This window comes from Numenius arquata, chromosome 5, assembly GCF_964106895.1.
Source record: "Numenius arquata chromosome 5, bNumArq3.hap1.1, whole genome shotgun sequence".
Classification (NCBI taxonomy): domain Eukaryota; kingdom Metazoa; phylum Chordata; class Aves; order Charadriiformes; family Scolopacidae; genus Numenius; species Numenius arquata.
Genome location: NC_133580.1, coordinates 71,626,993 through 71,645,915, shown reverse-complemented (window position 1 = coordinate 71,645,915; position 18,923 = coordinate 71,626,993). Strand labels below are relative to the sequence as shown.

The following is an 18,923-nucleotide window of genomic DNA, read 5'->3' as shown; positions in this document are numbered from 1 at the left end:
TTTGAAAGCGCTTGGACGCCGGCAAGAGAGAGCAGAGGGGAGGGCCAGTTTGGAAATCCCTTCTAGCGATAGGCTCTCTTTGCAGTCTGGAACCATCTACAGCACAGGCGTTTACGCCTCCGCACTGACCGACCCGTGGGTAAGACTTAGGGAAAACGGATGCTCTTGATACACTTCGACAGAACGTCTGCTAAGAGTCACATCTGTTTAGACTTACAGATTAACACGCACGATAGACAACATCCAATTGGACTAGCGACCTGTCCAGACATCCGCTTTGACGCTTCAATCTCTCTTTATAAATAAATCTTTTAAAAAATCTTTCCGTCGTCTAAACTCCCATTAAATAATACAGAATCCTTAGAGATACGGGTTGGTATTTGGAACTCCTTTTATATACGTAAGGGAATATTAGTTTTCAACACACAGAAAAATGAGAGATTGTTCTCTACTCCAATGCCTCACCCCCGCATATACAGCTTTTAACATTTTTTAAACACCACCGCCCAAAACCCCAACCACCTGCCCCGCACCAAGTTTTCAGGCGTTTGGGGGCCGTGACCCACCCTCTTGTGGGGGGAACCCCACTTAACCCCCACTCACCTGCTCCTCCGCCGCACCGTCGCTCCCCCGCTGACATCCGGCTGCCCCAAATGACATCATCACACCACCACCACCCCCCACACACGCACCGTTTTTTTTAATTCGCCCCAAAAAATGCACCGAACGACCAGACCCAGGGCTGGCCCCTTCCCCTCAGGCGGCTCCACCACCGGCTGCAAACCCGGGCCGGGGCATCTGTCGAGCAGCACGAGACGCGGACAACGAGGCACCTGCAAAACAAACAGCAAACCCCAACCGGAGATCAGCATCATCAAACGAAAGAGCACCGAAGAGAGTAGAGGAATTCCCTCCGGCCGAGGGACAGGACAGGAGCTGAGCTACAGGAGGATTGCGGGGAAACAGCTCCGCTCCAAAGACGGCACGGCCTGCCAAAGCCGGAGCCATCCCGACGCTTCAGGTCCCTATTCAGACTGACCCGTGCCACTTGCAACACCTTCTCAGCCTAACAGCGGAACAAACCCTCCGCCCGCTGGGGGGAAGCGCCTCCTCCCTTCCCTTTCCCCGCCGCTGGAAAGCTCTGCGCGCGTTTAGATACGGCCAAGAAAAATACTCACGCTAGAAAAGCCTCGGACTTTTTCTTCGGCGCTAATTCAACTGGCACAGCTCCGAACCCCCACCGTTGCGCTCTCCGTCTCCAGAACGCGCAGTTGTCATTTGACCGGGGGCTGCTTTCTCTCCTACCCAAGGAGGAGGGACATCTGGCCGGCGGCACTGCCCGAGAGAGATGCTACCGCACTGCCGGGGAAACGCGACGCTGAAAGCCAGGCAGAAATCAGGTTCTTCAGAGCGCTCCGCCTAAAGAAAAGGGGGGGGAAAAACAAAAAACAAAAAAACTAGAAAAAAAACCCAACCAAAAACCCAACCCGTTACCTTCAGTCGCCTCTCTTTTCAAAGATTTGGAACAAATACCTCGCCGCTTAGGGACGCCTAAGACGCTGTAGGCTACAGCCGGTGGACGGTTGCCGTTTAAAGCCTGCAAGTCAGTTTGCACGTTATACGACTTTAACCCTTTTTTTAAAGTCTCCTTTACGATAGAAAAAACCAGGAAGGTAAGAGATTCCCCAAACGGCTGTACTTTTGGCAGGGGGAAATCCAATCCCCGGTGCCGCGATCCACCAGGCTACCGAAAACGACCGGCGGACCGGCCAAGGCTTTTGGCTGTGCCGAACACGCAGAGGAACAGGGTTTGGCCGTGTCCCCGCTGTTACGGGGGACCCAGAGCCCAAAGGCCGGCCATGCCATCGGCCGTCGGAAGAGGTGCCGCGCTCGGGCCTTTGGAAGGACATCGTCTTTCTTTTTGTCCCTATTTAATAGAGCGCGCGACGTCTCCTCGCTGATGACTTCTGCTGCCCAGCGCATCGTCTCCGAGGATCCCCTCTCGTGGGAACTTCAGGAGAGGCAACCGCTTGGCACGAGAAACCGGTGCCCTTTCAGAAAGGGAAACCTCCTTCCGACTGACGTCCAAATGACACGCCGTAGGCTACGGACAACGGACGTTCCTGGAAGGCTCGACTCACCTAAGCCACCTCAGGACTCGCCGCCACCAGTGACGAGGCTGATGATGCTCCTTGGTTCGTGGCAAAGCCTGGAAAACAGGCAGAAGCGGCGCCGGTTCGTCCCGTTTTGTCCACGTCTCTTCGTTGACCGCCCCGGCTTTCAGCGCAGATGCCATGAAAGAGGAGTGACAAAGAAAAGGCGAGGTCAGGCAGCAAAAGAGCTCTGCAGGCTGCCACCTGCAGTCAACCGCGCACCCTGTTTTGGAAGCCACACGCCCGCCCGCCCGCCCGCCACCCCCCGCCCAAAACAAACAAACAAACAAACAAACAAACAAACAAACAAACAAAGAGACAAGAACCCCGGCACCTGGCCTCTTTCTTGTCTTCAGGAGCTCATCCTGAAGCTCATCGCTTCTGTCTTGTCAGAGCAGGAAGCGCAGACCATCTGTATCCCGAGGACACCTGACCGGGATTAACACGTGTCCAGAGGTAGTCCCCATCTCTACGAGCGTGTCGCTTTGGTGCTTTTAATAATCCTAACTCGACGGTAGTCACTGGGACGGTCCTTTACGGTGGCTTCTTCAGACTTCTGGATCGCCAGTCCCAGTATTTCCATTTCATCCTACCAAAAAAAACCCCAAAGCACGTTACAGCTGCACATAACATTTTCTGCACGTTCTTGTACGAGTATTTAAGGCGTAGGAGAAAGAGAAGATCTGAAAGGCAGAAGAGGCATTCCAAAACCGTGCAACTATGAAAAAGTAAAGCAGCTCTCTCGGAAAAGCACGAGAAACGGCCATAAAAGGTATACTTATGAAATACGCCAAGTAATATCGGGGCACCAAAATATACTATATAGGAAGGCTAGGTGGCTCATTTGATAGAAATTCGATGTAAATCTAATACAGGAACGATGAGCTCAGTTTTTACAGACTGCTCGGCTTATAGGGATTCCAGTGGGCTCGTATCGATTATTTAGTTGATGGACTACTTTAGAAAGTTTTCTATCCCATTGAGCCTCATATAGTTTGAGATTCTTTTTCAATAAGCCATTAGCTCTTTCTACCATCCCATTTGATTGTGGTTTGTATCGGCTGTGGAATACCCATTTAATTCCCTGTTGTTTTGTCCAATTTTGTACTTCCTTACATGAAAAACGCGAGCCATTATCACTTTGGATAAACATTGGGAGTAGGTAGATTTGAGAACCACAATGATAGTCCTTGCACTGTATTTTTTCCATCGGCTCTCTGACATTTATTGACCACAAGCAAGCCGGAAACTACCTCCACTCCCGTGAGGATGTATCGGTACCTTGCAGAGGATTTGAATGGTCCAATATAATCAATTTGGCATGTAGACCATAAAGTTTTCCCTTTGTTGATATATAGAGGTGGTGCTTTAGCAGGATAATCTGTCTGCAATCTCAGTCTACGCTGGGGACATGCTGTAAGAATAGTTTCACAAGTTTTCCTGTTTATAGGCCAGCCTTTACTCTGTGCAGCAAAGTGCTTCCTTACCTGTGTGGCCTAAATTTTGATGTAGCCATTCTCCCAATCGATACCATTCCTAATCTAAGGTGACTTTCCTAATTCTAGTTAGCTCATCTACCTTCCAATTCCACTTTGTGGCTGGTTGATTATCCTTAGCGTGAGCTTTAACCCATCCAATCTTAGAAGGTGTTTTCCTGGCTATATCTAGTAATAATCGCCAGTCTTTGTTTCCCCAAATTGGGGATCCATTTACTTTCCAGTTTAAGGTTTCCCACTGACAGAGCCACTGTGTGGCACCGGTCCATACAGTTTAAGAGTCTACATATACAATTTTTGCTCCATTCTGTGCTGCCAAAATGACTGCTCTTATTTCTCCTACTTGTGCACTGCCTTCACCTTCCTCTATTACTTGTTTGCCAGAGGTAATATCTAATGTAACAGCTTTATATTGCCATTTACCAGTTACTCTTTTTGCAGAAACATCTGTAAACCAAATGTTTTCTGTTGGGGTATTCTCAGAGAGAGGCGGTGCATACAGAATGGGTGAAGGTTTAAAAGGTTGCTGTAATACTAAAAGGTCTGTTTTTTGCAGGCGTCTGCAATTTGGAAACCTTAGTGTCCCCTTCAGTTAACTCTATATTTTCTGCAACTCCTGTTAGATAAGCATACCATTTTCTGATAGTACGTTTTTCTGCGACTCCTTCTGAGGCAGCAGTTCCCTTTAGGATTGCTTCTAGTAAATTAAAGGGTCCTCTAGTTTGCACAGGTTGTCCCTGATGTATTTTCTCAACTTGTTTAACTGCTCAGACTAAAAGCAAAAATCCTTTTTCCCATTCAGAGTACAGTTGTTCTGTCTCTTTAAGTGCAGTTGAGCTAAACAATAGAGGTCTTTTCAGCCCCTTGGGGCCAGCTCCCGAACAGATTACATTAGGTAGGTGTTCCGGAAAAGCCCCATTGGCTACGATAGGGTCACGGGGGTGTACTGGTCCCAGTGACTGGTATGTTTTTAATTCTTCAATCAGAGTTTTTACTGGCTCATTATGTTCTGATCTCCACTCCCAAGATTTACCTTTCCATAAAAAGGAATATAACGGACGAGAAATTATAGAAAGTCCAGGCACATGCTTCCTCCAATATCCTAAAGTTCCCCTTAATTGTTGTAATTCTTTCTTTGATTGGGGCATTTGCAATTCTTCAGTTTTCCTTAAAGTATCTGGAGGAATCACGGCACTGCCTGATATCCAGCAGGTACCTAAAAATTTCACTTCTTGACTTGGTCCCTGGCATTTTCCGGGTGGAACCTCAATTTCTGCTTTATTAGTGCTTGCCGCTTCCCCCAGTGTCTCAGGAGAAGTTCCTCCAATCAAAATATCGTCTATATATTGGTACAGTTTCACATCTTGTGGGAGTGAGACTGACTGTAAAAGTTCAGCAAGTGCAGCGTGAGCAATTGTGGGTGCATGTTTATACCCCTGTGGGAGTCTGTTAAAGATATATTGTATTCCCTCCCAAATGAAAGCAAACTTCTCTTTATTCTCCTCCTTCAAGGGAACCATAAAGCACATATCTTTTACGTCTAGTGCTGCCATCCATGGATGTGCAGCTGCTTGCAGAGTAGCTGTTAAGGTTGCAATGTTTACTACAGCAGCTGTTAAGAGGGGCTGTATTAGCATTTAGATGGCGATAATCTACTGTTAAACACCACGTCCCATCTGGTTTCCGAACCGGCCAGACAGGTGAGTTATATGGGGAGTGGGTTCTGGAGATAATTCATCTTTTGTCTAAATCAGCTATGACTTCAGAAACGCCCTCTTGTTCTGCAGCAGAGATCAGATACTGTGGTACGTTAGTGATCTTTGACTCGGAGAGTGCACCCGCACTGCCGCTTCCCGGTTTCTGCATGGGGTAAGGTCTGTGTTTGAGCCAGAGGACCATCCAGGAGGCGCCAGGTTCGGCCGTTTAAAATATCAAAACCTAAAGTTATTTTTATGATGAACTTGAATTGTAAAGCGAGTAGACGACATGCGTTTCTCGCTCGGGAGCCATAAACTAACCTTAGCAGTTTGACATAGATCAGTTGCCCCATTCACACCTGTGATTCTAACTCTTTGCCGTCCAGATCACACACCCAGCTTCTCAGCATCTTGTTGTATTAATATAGAAATTTGTGCTCCTGTATCTATTAAACACTTCACTGATTGTCTTCGAGGACCAACTGGAATTAGTATGTATGGGCCATTATCATTTGTCCACTGATAAGCCTCTACTTTCCGGACAGGCAGGCCCAATCGCCTTCCAGACATCACTCCTTTTTTGACTCTGTGTCCTGTAATTCCTCCTTAAGAGGAAGAAAGGGATTATTCCCCTTCAATGAAGTTGAAGTACAGTCTCTGTTTTCACCATTTTCTCGTTTCTGGAATGCTTCAATGAGCCGCAAGATATTGCCAGTAGGCTGACCTTGAATCACGGCTCTGGGAATGCCTAGTGCTAGTGCTTTCCTCCATGCTTCGTTCCTTGTCCATGTTTGCAAGTTTTTATTTCCCTTTGATTTAATTTCTGTTCCCTGTTTCTCGGGTCTTACTTTGTGATCTCCTCCCTGGGATTACTGTCTTGGTTTTTCAAGTGCTGCAGCATCCCAGCCTGTTCCACAGCAGTAGTTAACGATATCGTGCATGACTTCTGCCCAAGTGGGAAGTCGTCTGGGGAGAGTGATTGCCCTGCGCCTTGAATTCAGTATCTCTTCTAATCTCATCCCGTTTTTTGACTAGTCGGGATTTAAGAACTGCTGGGGCTCCTCTAATCACCGGTTTTAACATTGTAAAAGCTGCTGTAGCAGAGAGTGGGATATCCTGTTGTCCTCGTTCATCCATGGCTTGTATGCAAGCGGCTTTTGTGATAGCTATGGGTAACTCAGAGATTCAATGGGGATTAGGGAGGGCTCACCCCGCTCCAGGATGTCAACTCTTCCCGCCCAGTAAACTACTTGGCTGGTGATAGAATAGGGTTTATCTTCCGGGTCGGGTCCTAGATTTTAGTTAACTCCCAGACCCCAGTAACTGCTGGCTTCATCCTGGTTTAACATCATTCAGTCGCTGCCAGTTAAGCATACTCGCCACAAGTATTCAGTTTCAGTTTCACCGGCATTTCTACTATATTTCTCTTGCAAATTTGTCAGTTGCAATGGATCCCAGGGGCTGGTTCGCGTAGTATTCCGCGGATTACCACACCGAGGTCCCGTAGTTATTTCTGTTTTGATAACAGGTCTGGCTTCATATTCAGGAGGATCTGTGGGGCAAAGCAGCAACATCATCTTCTGGCTCGCTATCATCGGGACCACCCCAAATGTCTCCATCCCAATCTTCAGGGGATACTATCAGTTTCCTAACCTGTACAGTGTCAGGGGGGTGGGGAGCCTGTATAAACATCATTTTGACCTTTACTCCCAGTTTTTGCATTTTCTCCTTTTCTTCCTGCAGTTGTTCTCACAACTTTTTTTTTTTTTCAAAAGACAGCAGGATTTCTTTCTTTCTTTCTATTTCTTTCTTTAGGTCCTGCTCTCTTCTTTTCATATCCTCCCTGTCTTGATACGTGGCTTCTAAACAAGTGCCTCAAATCTTGCAGATAATTCCCTTATCTTTTCCATCCTTTGTGCGGTCCCTAATTTCTTTTCAGTGTTCTTCAACAGCTTTCCAATTGTACCAATTATCATGAGCCCATTACTTTTAGAATTTAGGGCTCGAGTTCACTCCATGCCTCTGTAAATGATCAGTGATAACGCTTCACATCCCGCGGAATACACCGATTGTCTCAGAGTGATTAACCTCACTCGTAAGAGAGAAGTAGTGAAGTATTTAATAAGGTGAAACATTGATTTAACAAAATCAGTAGCAAATGCGATAGTGTTTTACAAGATTCGATGTCGAGGCACACTCTATTATTTCCTGCAGAGAGGACAGGGTCAGACAAGCTGTCAGGGAGACCCTCCCGTTGAGTCACAGGGTTCAGAAAGGACCCCCTTGCTTTCTAAACTCCTTCTCAGAGAGGAGTCTGGGTGCGGCTGGATCCAATTCCAGTCCCAGACTTGGTCAACGGTTTGTGTCTAAAGGATTCTATATGCGCAATCAACCCTTAATATTACTTAGCTAAGATATCAAGGTTTAGCATGCTATTGGTCACTTACCGAGAATCTGTTGTGGCAAGGAGTCTCTCAACCTCGAGGAGTAGATGCTTAAGCAAGCGTCCTCACAAAAGGGGAGATCCTGGCGTGCAGCCCCCTGCCATGCAGGAGAGCTCAAAGGGCTCTGGGCTGTCCACTATTTACAGAGTAAGATAAATGACCTGTGGTCATATTCTCATAGGAACAAAATATCTAGGTCGCCACTCCAGACAGTGTTTTGGCTGTGTTGCTATCCATCTCCCAAAGTCCAGGTGCTTCACTATTAGACTTCCCCATTAGACACCAACAGGGCCCACAACCACCTCACCTTCTCGGCCCGCTCATGGGCATGAGGCTTCACTGCTCTGAGCCTGCGTGAGGCATCTGAAAAATACAAAGCAAAAGGCACATGATGAGATACTGCCTGAAATCTCAGCCAGCCCCCAGCTATTCCTGTCTCCCACTCCCTTACCCTGGCCACTCGCCCACTTGCCCTCTGTAATTTTGAGCTACAACTTTAAGGCTTGCACACCAACTGTACAAGAGACCAAAGGACACTTAGAACTTCACCTGCAATACAGTGTAGGCTCTTATAGTTGTTCCACCTACTGCTGACTCTACACCCCCAGGCAGGGCAGCTCCACGCCAAACACATCCCTGTGCAGCCCAACACCACACAACACGGTAGACAATGCGACTCCAACATCAGACAACATTCCGCACAAGAAGAATGACTTCCAGACCGGAGGAGCCCTCGGGCAAGAAGAAATGCAGGGCTGCAGCCCTGATTTCAGGAGGGTCTACGGCCATGCCATAAGAGAACCAAATGTAATGGCCCACTACAACAAGTTCCTGTCAAAACAGAGAGGATGTAAGTGCAAGAAGCCTGGCTTCAAGACCTGGCAATGTATGGATGCAGGGAAGAAATCCCAATCCCTGAAAACAGATGCCTAGAGAAGAGAGCTGCTCACGCAGCCAGGAACAACGCTGCAAGAAGAGGACCGTCTATAAACTTTCGAGATGCAAGTCCGATCCATGCTTTAAGATTGTTATGCAAGAACAGAAGCACCCATTGGGCACGATGCAGATGAGGGCAGGCATTTCATACCCTACGGGTGATGCCCGAGGCATGTGCCATGCCCCTTGAGCTCAAAGAGCAACAAGGACATCAAGACGTGAGGAGAGTCTAAGACACAGAAACAAACCACACAAAACACACAACAGACACAGGCACTGGCCGGAACTGCCCTGCCCAGGCACACGCTGGCTTCGTACTGAAGAGAAACCCACCCCTTTACCTAGCCAGAGGGAACTGGTCCGGGATAGCCTCCTGCCCTACGCTGACTTTAAAATCCCTCCCTGCAACTCCCAACCTTGTCCCTTTCCTCCCCCAAACAATCACCAGTGCCAGACCCTCAACTTAGCTTTCAGAGGGCCAGGGGTCTGAAGCCATCCTCCACAAGAAAAAACACAGCCAGCCAATGGGATCAATCCTGCAGTCCCTAGGCTCCTGCACATCATCTGGAAAAAAATAGTAAAAAAAAGAGGAGAGAAAGAAGGAACAACCCATTCCACACACAAGAGTGAGCATCACAAGGGTCAACATGGACCTCCCCCGCAACATCCCCCTCCTTATATGCACCGTATCATTCTGCTCACCTGCTCTGCACAGATTCCAGAGTCAAACTCTGCAGCAGTCACTGTTGGCGGTGCCTGAAAAACAAAGAGACACAAAAACGCCATTGAACATGCAAGAAATCTCCAGCCCCAGGCACCTCCTCTCTACTACCCGGCTCACCTCAAACACTTACCCACTTCCAAAGGCAGCCCGCACAGCGCCTGCAAAACCAGAGAGAAACACTTCACTGAGCTGCCACCTAATACTTTGCTATTAGACACCAACCCTGCCCACAACAGCCTCACCAGCTCGAACCGCTCGTCAGCGTGCGGCGTCACCCCTCCGAGCCCGTCTGCGGCACCTGCAAAAAAACAAGCAAAATGATACATGCTGAGATACTGCCCAAAACCATAGCCTGTGTGCATCGGTTCCCATCTCCTGCCCCTGTACCTTGACAGCTTAAGGGCCCATCCTCCCTGAGTTTGGGTTGCCAGCTTCAGGCTTGCACACTACCTGTAAGACCCGAAGAACATGGGTTGCTTAGACCTCCACCAGCAAAGCACCACCTAAAAAAGAAATGATACTTCAGCCCAGCAATCACTGCTCACCCTGCTCGAGTCAGCCCGGGTGCTCACATCCCATGTCACACATCAATTTGAAACTACAAATTAATAAAATACCATGAAGTAGTCATAGAGCCACCAGTCCTATCTTTCTTCTAATATCACACACCAACCCACCTACTTACAGTGCTCTGCTCAGCTCTGCTACATCACCCTGCACAACTTTTCCCTTTGCATCTGAAACAGTATTAAACAAGTAACCTGGATTTGGAGCAATAGCTTTGTAATTCCATAGGTCTTGTTCCCATTTGCAAGTATCATACAGAGTCCAACTACAGCGTGCCGTTAAAAAGGAAAAAAAAAAACCAGAAAAAAAAACCAAAAGAAAACCCCAAAAATCTGAGCCCCTGACAAAGCAGACTTGACTTTGAGATGCAATCTGCTTCACTACCAGTGAACAGCCCCTCCCACAGAGCTCTGCTCTTCCCCATAAAACAATAAGGAAAAAACTGTCCACACAACCCACTGATGGCTACTCGATCTGAGATGGCAGTACCACCTTTGCCTCAACAGTCTGGGCTGATCCACATATTAACCACAGACTCTTACCGCTATTCCACTTGTCCCTGACCCTACACCCCCAGGCAGGGCAACTCCAAGCCAAACACACACAAGCACAGACCAACAGTACACACAACACGACAAACAACACGCCTCAAAGGTGAGAGAAAACTCTCAGCAAGAAGAATTACACCTGGATGGAAGATGTCATCAGGCAAGACCGCTTGCGGGACTGCAATGTTGACATGAGGAGAAAGAGAGTAGAACATCATGGCCGGGACAAGAAGTGACTCTCAAAACTGAGATGATGTAGCTTCAGGAAGCTTGACTTCAAGACCTAAGAACATAAGGATGTGGCGAAGAAGTTCCACTTCCTAGAAACAGATGGCTGGAAAGCAGAGCTGCTCAGGTAGCCGGGAACAATGGTGAAATGAGGTCCATCCAGAAGCTTCCGTGACTCAAGACTGATCCATGCTTTAAGCTTATAATGCAAGAAAAGCTTCACCCGATGGGTGCTACACCAATGAGTACAGGAATTTGAGACTCTAGGAATGGTGCCTGAGGTTCATGCCTTGCTCCTCGAGCGTAAAGAGGACAGCAAGACCTGAGAAAGGTCTAAGACACAGAAGACACACCAAAAAAACAACACAACAACAGACACAGGCTGGAACCACCCTGGCTGGCACACACTAGCATTGTGCCAAAGAGTTACCTGCTTCCTTTACCTGCCTAAAGGGGACTTCTCCTGAACAGCCCTCTGCCCTTCTTTAAGTATAAAAAATCCCTCCCTCAAACTGTCAACCTTGACCCCTCTCCAGTGCCAGTCCCTCAGCTTAGCTTTCAGAGAGCCAGGTGTCTGAATTCACCCCTAACAAAAAAAAAACCACAAGAAACAACTAACTCGTGTTCCTGAAGTCACTTGGTTCCTCTTATTCATCTGCAAAAAAAGAAACGACAGCTCCAGCAGTGAGCATCATGACTGTCAATGCCAACCTCTTCCTCAACACTCTCATTTTCAGAAGCACTGTGGCATTTTGCTCACCTGCTCCACGCCGATCCCAGAGTCAGAGGCTACAGTGACTTATTTATGGCATCTAAGAAAACAAGAAACACAAAATTACCAATGCGCTTGTACAAAATCACCACTTCTGTGCTCCTCCTTGATACTACCCAGCTCACCTCACAGCCTTCCAGTTCCCAAAGGGGGCCTGCAGGAGAGATGGGGAGGGATTCTCGATCAGGGAGTGTAGTGATAGGACGAGGGGTAATGGTTATAAACTGGAAGAGGGGAGATTTAGATATCAGGAAGAAATTCTTTGCTGTGAGGGTGGTGAGACCCTGGCCCAGGTTGCCCAGAGAAGCTCTGGCTGCCCCATCCCTGGAGCAGTTCAAGGCCAGGTTGGATGGGGCTTTGAGCAACCTGGTCTGGTGGGAGATGTCCCTGCCCAGGGCAGGGGTTGGAACTTGATGACCTTTAAGGTCCCTTCCAACCTGAACCATTCGATGATTCTATGATAAATGCAAGAGACTAGAACACACTAGACCTCACTGACATTCAAACCCAAATGAAAAACCAGTATGAGAAAGACTGATGAACCTGCCTCCCTTTCCTAGCCATCCCCCACTCACAAAGTTTTAGAAACCTCTTCTCCTCTCCTGAACTGTCAGGGAAGAAAACCCATTTCTTCCCGACAGCTCCCATCCTGTAATCCCAGTCCTGAACCCCCTGCGTCAGCTGTTCCTCTGGAGCCGCTCTTTTGAGCCGTGACCTGTGTTCTGTGGACACCTCCCATCTTCTGCCTTCCTGTGGACTCTGGGCTCTGCTACAGACCCACAAATAAGTGATGACCTGACACAGTCTACGAGGGATCTGCTGCAAGCTGCAGAAGCTCTAGGGACACCATAGTACCGTGTGGGCAATGGGGAAGGGTGATGAACCGTCCCATACCCAGAAAGACACTATGCCTTATATCCCTGCTGCTTTCATAAGAAATGATAAAACTCCATATACAAATGCATACAAGATGGTCACCCTAACGCCTGCCAGATAATCTCACCGTTAGTCCTATTAACAGAAGTGATATTAGCAATTTACACAGTATACAGCTAAACTGCTGAAGAAAACAGTTCCAGCTTCAGTGAGTCAGTAATTCCAAGAAAATGCAGTGCACCTAGAAAAAAGAAAAGCATACTATTAAACTATCTTGCCACCTTTGAGCACTCATCACCAAACTACTGACCTAAAAAAAAGGGAATTCGTACAGGTCAACTTTCTACCATACGTGCTGCTGAACCATAACTGGTCCTACAGGTTTTACCTCAGACTTCTTATCTCTGCTTCTCTAAATGCCCGAACTCACCTGCCCAAACTGCTGAGCCAGCGCTAAAGCTGCAGTCAACTGAAAGTCACACAGAGCACCGGCTGCGGGGAAGCCCCATCGCAGAACGAACACCCTGAGCAGCGGCCCGGTCTTGAGCCCCGGGCCCTGCCCACCGCCCTTCCCATAATCCCCTGGGGAAGGGGCGGGGCCAGCCCCCGCAGCCACAAAGGCGGCCGGAGGCGCAGCAGCTGTTACTCACCGATGGCTTTGCGGGGGTGGAGTGCCATAGGTGGTTTTTTCCTTCTAGGTGTTCCAACTTGCCTCCAGTGATTTTTGTATTGCTTATGTTCAAGCGAGGTCGGTTTGTTGTTGTAGAGAAGATGTTTCCACGATAGTTGGGTGGTTTTTCAATCTTCAAAGTTTTTTGTCATTAATCGTTTACCGTTTTCTGTAGTTTTGGACGAGTGCTGGTAGCACGTGATTTCCAAAAGACTGATGGGCATTTCCAGTGTCCTGGCGAACTGAGGGATGATAAAGATCGACTTCTGGAAGACTTGAGGGACACTGCCAGTGTTCTGGAAGACCGTGGGAGCATAGAGATCGGGTTCTGGAGGACTGAAAGGCCATAGAGCTCGGGTCCGGATGACTGCAAGGCACTTCCGTGTGCTGGAGGACTATAGGACCATAGAGATCGGTTTCCGGAGGACTGACGGGCACTTCCGGGTGGCCCTACGGCGTGGTAAGCCGGTTACCGGAGCGCTTATAGCCGCTCTCGAGGCCGTGCAGGGCGGCCATCTCTGCGGGTAGGCGGCCCAGAAGCAGCTCTGGGTGGAGGGAGCCCTCCAGAGCCCCAGCGGGGCCGCTTCGCCCTCGGGCCAGGCCTCCGTGAAACCGCGCATGGGCCGGAGCTGCAGAAGCGCCGCAAAGCGCGGCCGGGAGGCGGGGCCGAGCCCTTCTGTGCATGCGGGTGTTCCCACCTGCAGCACCGGCCTGTGGCCACCGGGCGGCAGCACCCCCTTAATGATCCCGCTCCGAGCTCTCATTAAGGTTATGAACAGTGACAGCTCTCAGCTCGATTTATTCCGTCCAGGGACTTCCACTTACTATGATGCAGGGCTCGAATCTCTCTGCCCTGCTCCCGCCCGCAGCCTCCGCACCATAAAACCTGTGGAGCAGGCGTGTTCATTCCGCAGTGAGCCCCAAGGATGCTGTAGTGCTCTGCCTGTGGCTATAATTTGACTATGGTTTTTTTGTGTGCTGCACAACAAGGAGGGACATCTGGCCGGTTGCACTGCCCAAGAAAGATGCTACTGAACTGCCAGGGAGACACACTACTGAAAGTGAGACAGAAATAAAGTATTTCAGAGTACACCATCAAAATGTCACAGGGAAAACCCTGTAACATTCAGTTGCTTCTCTTTTTAAAAGTGTACCACAAATACCAAACTGCTTAAGTATGCATAATAAATTATATAATACAGCTATTTGGCAGTTGCAGTTTAAACAATGCAAGTCAGTTTGTAAATTATACAATTTTAGCTTTTTTTAAAAAAAGTTTTATTTAGCATAGAAAAATCAGCAAGATAAGAGATCCACCAAATGGTTTTACTTTTGGCCGGGTGTGTCTGTCTGTCAAATCCCCAGTGCTGCAATCCATCAAGCTACCACAAAGGACTGGCAGATTCGCAAAGGCTTTTGGCTGTGCTGAACATTGTCTAATGTTATCTCGCCTGTAACAACCGAGAACCCAAAGGCCAGTGATGCCACCAACTGTCGGGAGACATGCTGTGCTTGGGCCTTTGGGAGGAAATTTAATTCCTTCCAAGGTTACAGAAAAAGGACATTATGGAAGCAATAACTCACCATAACCACATCAGGACTTGCCATCACTAGTTATGAGGCCGCTGATGCTTCTTAGGAAAGCCTGGAAAACACAGAAGCAAAGCGAATTTGTCTCACTTTTGTCCATGTCTCTTCTTTGACCTTGACTGCTTTTAGGACAGATGCCAGTATCTCAGTAAGGTTTTCTAGTACTACTGTAAGATATTTTAAACACTTGTTGACTGAGAAAGCATAAAGCTTTTGTCATGAAAAGAGTGCGTTTCTTCTGATTATCTGCACTCTAACGAACAGCTTCTGCTGTCTTTTAGTACAAAATTATTTTCATAGTATCACTTGGCCGTAAGTGCACAAAAAGATAAGATTATGCTTTCAAGAAGAGAAAATAAACAAAGAAGTAAGCTTTGCAGTGGCATAGCGTGCTCCCGAACAGACCTCATTTTTAGTATCTGCGTTACAATATTTAATAAAAAAAACACCTATAGGAGCAGAGTTGGCACATCCTTAACGTTAACATTAAAGTCCACACTACAAGGACCTTAAGAAGAATGCAGACACACATCAGAGACATATCTTGTACTCACAGAGCACTCTGGATCGTTTCCTTTTTTCCTGTACTGTCGCAGCAGAAGAAAGGGCGACCACAGAGAAACAGTGGCAGTTCGCGTTCTGCTGAGAGAGGAGGAAAAAAAAACCCAAAACCTTTAACATAAAGCTGGGTGGGAATCTAAAGCTTCCTTCTTCCGTGGAGGTTTGTGAAGACTACAGCTGAGTGGAGGAAAAAGTATTTGGCATCATCTTTAGTACAGTTGTTGATACAGGCCACTAGAGCTTTGTATTTTTTAGACAACCCTGCCTTGTTTTGACTCACTGGCAGCTTGTTCCACAAGAGCCACCTTCCCAGATAAACACAGGTGACAGACACCTATGTACATTTTCTTGAGCCTACGTAGAGCCAAGGTTCCCTCACCCTATACATCAAAGTTGAATATTTTTGTTGATGAGCACAGCAACCCACCTGTCCTTATGAACCGCCTCTGTGCAAAAAAACAGTGATTTTTTTTTTTTTTCCCCAGGCTGTTTCTCCAAACGGTCAAGATCTTTTAAAACTGCTGTTGCACCACCAAACCTGCTCAGGGCATGCTCCAGGCAGCGGACACCCCTGTCGCGGTCATAGTAATTAACTTCACTCGTAGGAGAGAAGTACTGAAATATTTATTAAGGTGAAACAGTGATTTAACAAAGGTAGTAGTAAATGTGACAGTGTTTTACAAGATTTGATGTCAAGGTACACTTGATTATTTACTGCACAGAGGACAGGGTCAGACAAGCTGTCAGGGAGACCCTCCCGTTGAGTCACAGGGTTCAGAAAGGACCCCCTTGCTTTCTAAACTCCTTCTCAGAGAGGAGTCTGGGTGCGCCTGGATCCAATCCTAGTCCCAGACTTGGTCAACGGTTTATGTCTAAAGAATTATATATGTGCAGTCAATCCTTTATATTACTTAGCTAAGATTCCAAAGTTTAGCATGCTATTGGTCACTTACCGAGAATCTGTTGCGGCAAGGAGTCTCTCAGCCTTGAGGAGTAGATGTTTAAGCAAGCATCCCCACTCAAAGGGAGATCCCGGCATGCAGTCCACTGCCATGCAGGAGAGCTCAGAGGGCTCTGGGCTGTCCACTATTTACAGAGTAAGATAATTGACCTGTGGTCATATTTTCATGGGAACAAAATATCTAGGTCGCCACTCCAGACAGTGTTTTGGCTGTGTTGCCATCCATCCCCCAAAGTCCAGGTGCAACTCATCACAACTCCCACTGATGGTTATGGCTTGAGCAGGAGCTGGGGGCAGGGAGGAAGAGAGGGAAAGGGGGAGACCACACTGCCACAACCCCATCTTGCTCCAGCCCCTGCTTGCCACAGCTCTGGCTAATCCAAGCCCTGGCTCTGCACCAAAGCTCCAGTTGATTTCACCTCCCTCTCCTTAGGAGCTCCAGCTATTTGCAACAGTCTGGGCTTCTGACATGGGCCTCAATCAATCACCATCATAACTTGATTATTACAACAAAACATCACAGCTGTACATGATATAAATACCAGTTTTTTATTACTGATTACTAAATATTTATTCCAATCAGTGCGCCAAGAGCTGGACTCAAAGAGGGCATGCAGGGTCTGAAAAGCACCTTTTCCCCTAGAGAGCACCTCAGATCTTGAGTTCAGCCAGGTACATGCCGGCCTCCCAAACTTTGGGTTCCGATGAGACTGGACCCCTACCTCCAGGGAGGTTCCATGCACCCTGCCCACCCCCTGCTTTCCCCTGCAGCCCCCAATGCCCTCTCGCCGCCCTCTGCAAAACTGGCCAAACTGGCTTCTGCTCTTGGCCCCCAAACCAATTAACTTAGGGGTCCCAAGTTGAATATTTTTGTTAAAGGGTACAGCAACTGCCTATATGCAAAAAAGCAGTGATTTTTTTCCAGGTCATTTCTCCAAACGGTCAAGATCTTTTCAAACTGCTGTTGCGACACCAAGCCTTCTCAGGGTTCCTCCCAGCTCTTGACTGCCCTTGGATTTACCAGGCACATGCTCTATTCCACCTCCCAACAGCAAAAGCACGGCAGCTCTCAGACCAGAACCTAACTCTGAGTGCCCCCACACACCGTGCTGTTTGATGAGGAGCACCCGAGCAGGGTCTTATTTTCTCACACTTTGGGCCAGTGGTAGGAAATCCAAACTCCACTACGCACCAAGGATCTGTTTTCCTTTTTGATCCCCCTCCTTGCGGATCATCTTCTCCCCTCCTCAAGCCTCAGGAACCCACTGCTCCTGGGTGCTTTGACAAAAGGGCAAGCTGTCCATCCAATATGCTGTGGGTTGCTTCTGCAGATGCAGATCTGCCCAGAGTGTAGAGGATGCTGGTTCATCTTGGGACTCAAATCTACAGAGCAAGCAACACACCCTCAGGCAATGTCAGCTACATACGTACTCCATATTGCAGACAGTGGCTTCAGACAGTCCGCCTGGTGCAATTAAGTGCATTTTACTCCTCCCTCTGACTGCCAGGATGAGTTGGCAGCAGGCAGTGTTTCCAGCCAACATGTGTGACCCTCCAGGATTGCCTCCATCTGCCTGCAGTGCCCTACCTCCTTTTCTTCTTCCCAGATACATTTTATGTTTTCCAGTACAGGCTTTATTCTTGCTAAATAAGAAAGGTGGGAGGGGATATTTGCCCTTCCTGCGGTGTTACCACATCTATCTCAACAGCCACTGGCACCTCTGGGCTCTGGTACCACCTGTTTGCTCAAGAAATCCCACTGCTCCAGGCAAACGGCAAATGACCCAGCAAGGAGGGCAAAGGAGGTTGCTCTGCTCTACGTGCAACAGACAGGCATATACTTTACCTAATAAATAGGAGGCAGGTGGGGGTAATGCAGATACCACAGTCAGCAAGAAAAAAAACAATGACAGATTATTATTATAATATACCTTATCCTAGCAAAGCACTCAAGAGTACACCAGTTTAAGTGCTGTGAGTAAAATCTATTAAATCTTTAACTGAGATGTCAATTACTCACTGCTTCTGCACCAAAAAAAAAAAGGCAGCTTAGTAAGGTTTTTTTGATTTTGTTCATTGTCTCATTTTTTGGGCATAGGAATCAAGTTGCCCAGGACTTACGCGGTGCTGATGTGTGCGTTAGCCACAGCCTCCTTTGGGGTGTAATCACAAAACCTCAGTCAACATCACAATTCGTTTGTCAAACTTGCAAAAATGCATCCTTTTTTATAGAGAGGTAAACAGGCCAATATTCTGCCAAGTTTTGCCCTTCACTTTCCCCCAGTGCTGACAATAACTACACAGTCCCAGACAAGGCTCAAGAGGTGTGTGTCCAAGCTGAAGTGACTTACTGCAAGTTAAACAGAAGATTAGCAAAAGCATCAGCAACTGGGACATTCTCTTGCTTCCAAGACAAGACAGATCATCCCACTAGGAAAAAGGAAAGACAAATGTTAATCAAGCAATTAACTAATTAGCAAGTTAAGTCAATGGCTGGTTGCTGCCCTGAGCTTCATACAGCTGCACATACTTAGGGATTTATCAGAAGAAGCAGTTTCAAGTTCTTTCATCTCCGCCAAACACTGGGGAAAGCCATTTTTCAACAAAGACCTTGGCAATTTTCCCATCAGGATAAAAGCAACTACTGGCAACAACCAACAAGGAATCAAAGACTTGAGCAAGATTAAGCCAGCTGTCTTT

At 47.7% G+C, this 18,923-nt stretch overlaps 1 long non-coding RNA gene across 1 annotated transcript; it reads right to left on the bottom strand.

Moving 5' to 3' along the window:
* Positions 1-375: 375 nt before the first annotated feature.
* Positions 376-6,799, bottom strand: LOC141464941 (uncharacterized). The gene is made up of 5 exons (XR_012463264.1): positions 6,557-6,799; positions 2,488-2,742; positions 2,142-2,277; positions 1,179-1,419; positions 376-833 (listed from the first exon to the last, which is right to left on the bottom strand). It is a non-coding gene; the product is annotated as an uncharacterized lncRNA (long non-coding RNA).
* Positions 6,800-18,923: the final 12,124 nt, after the last annotated feature.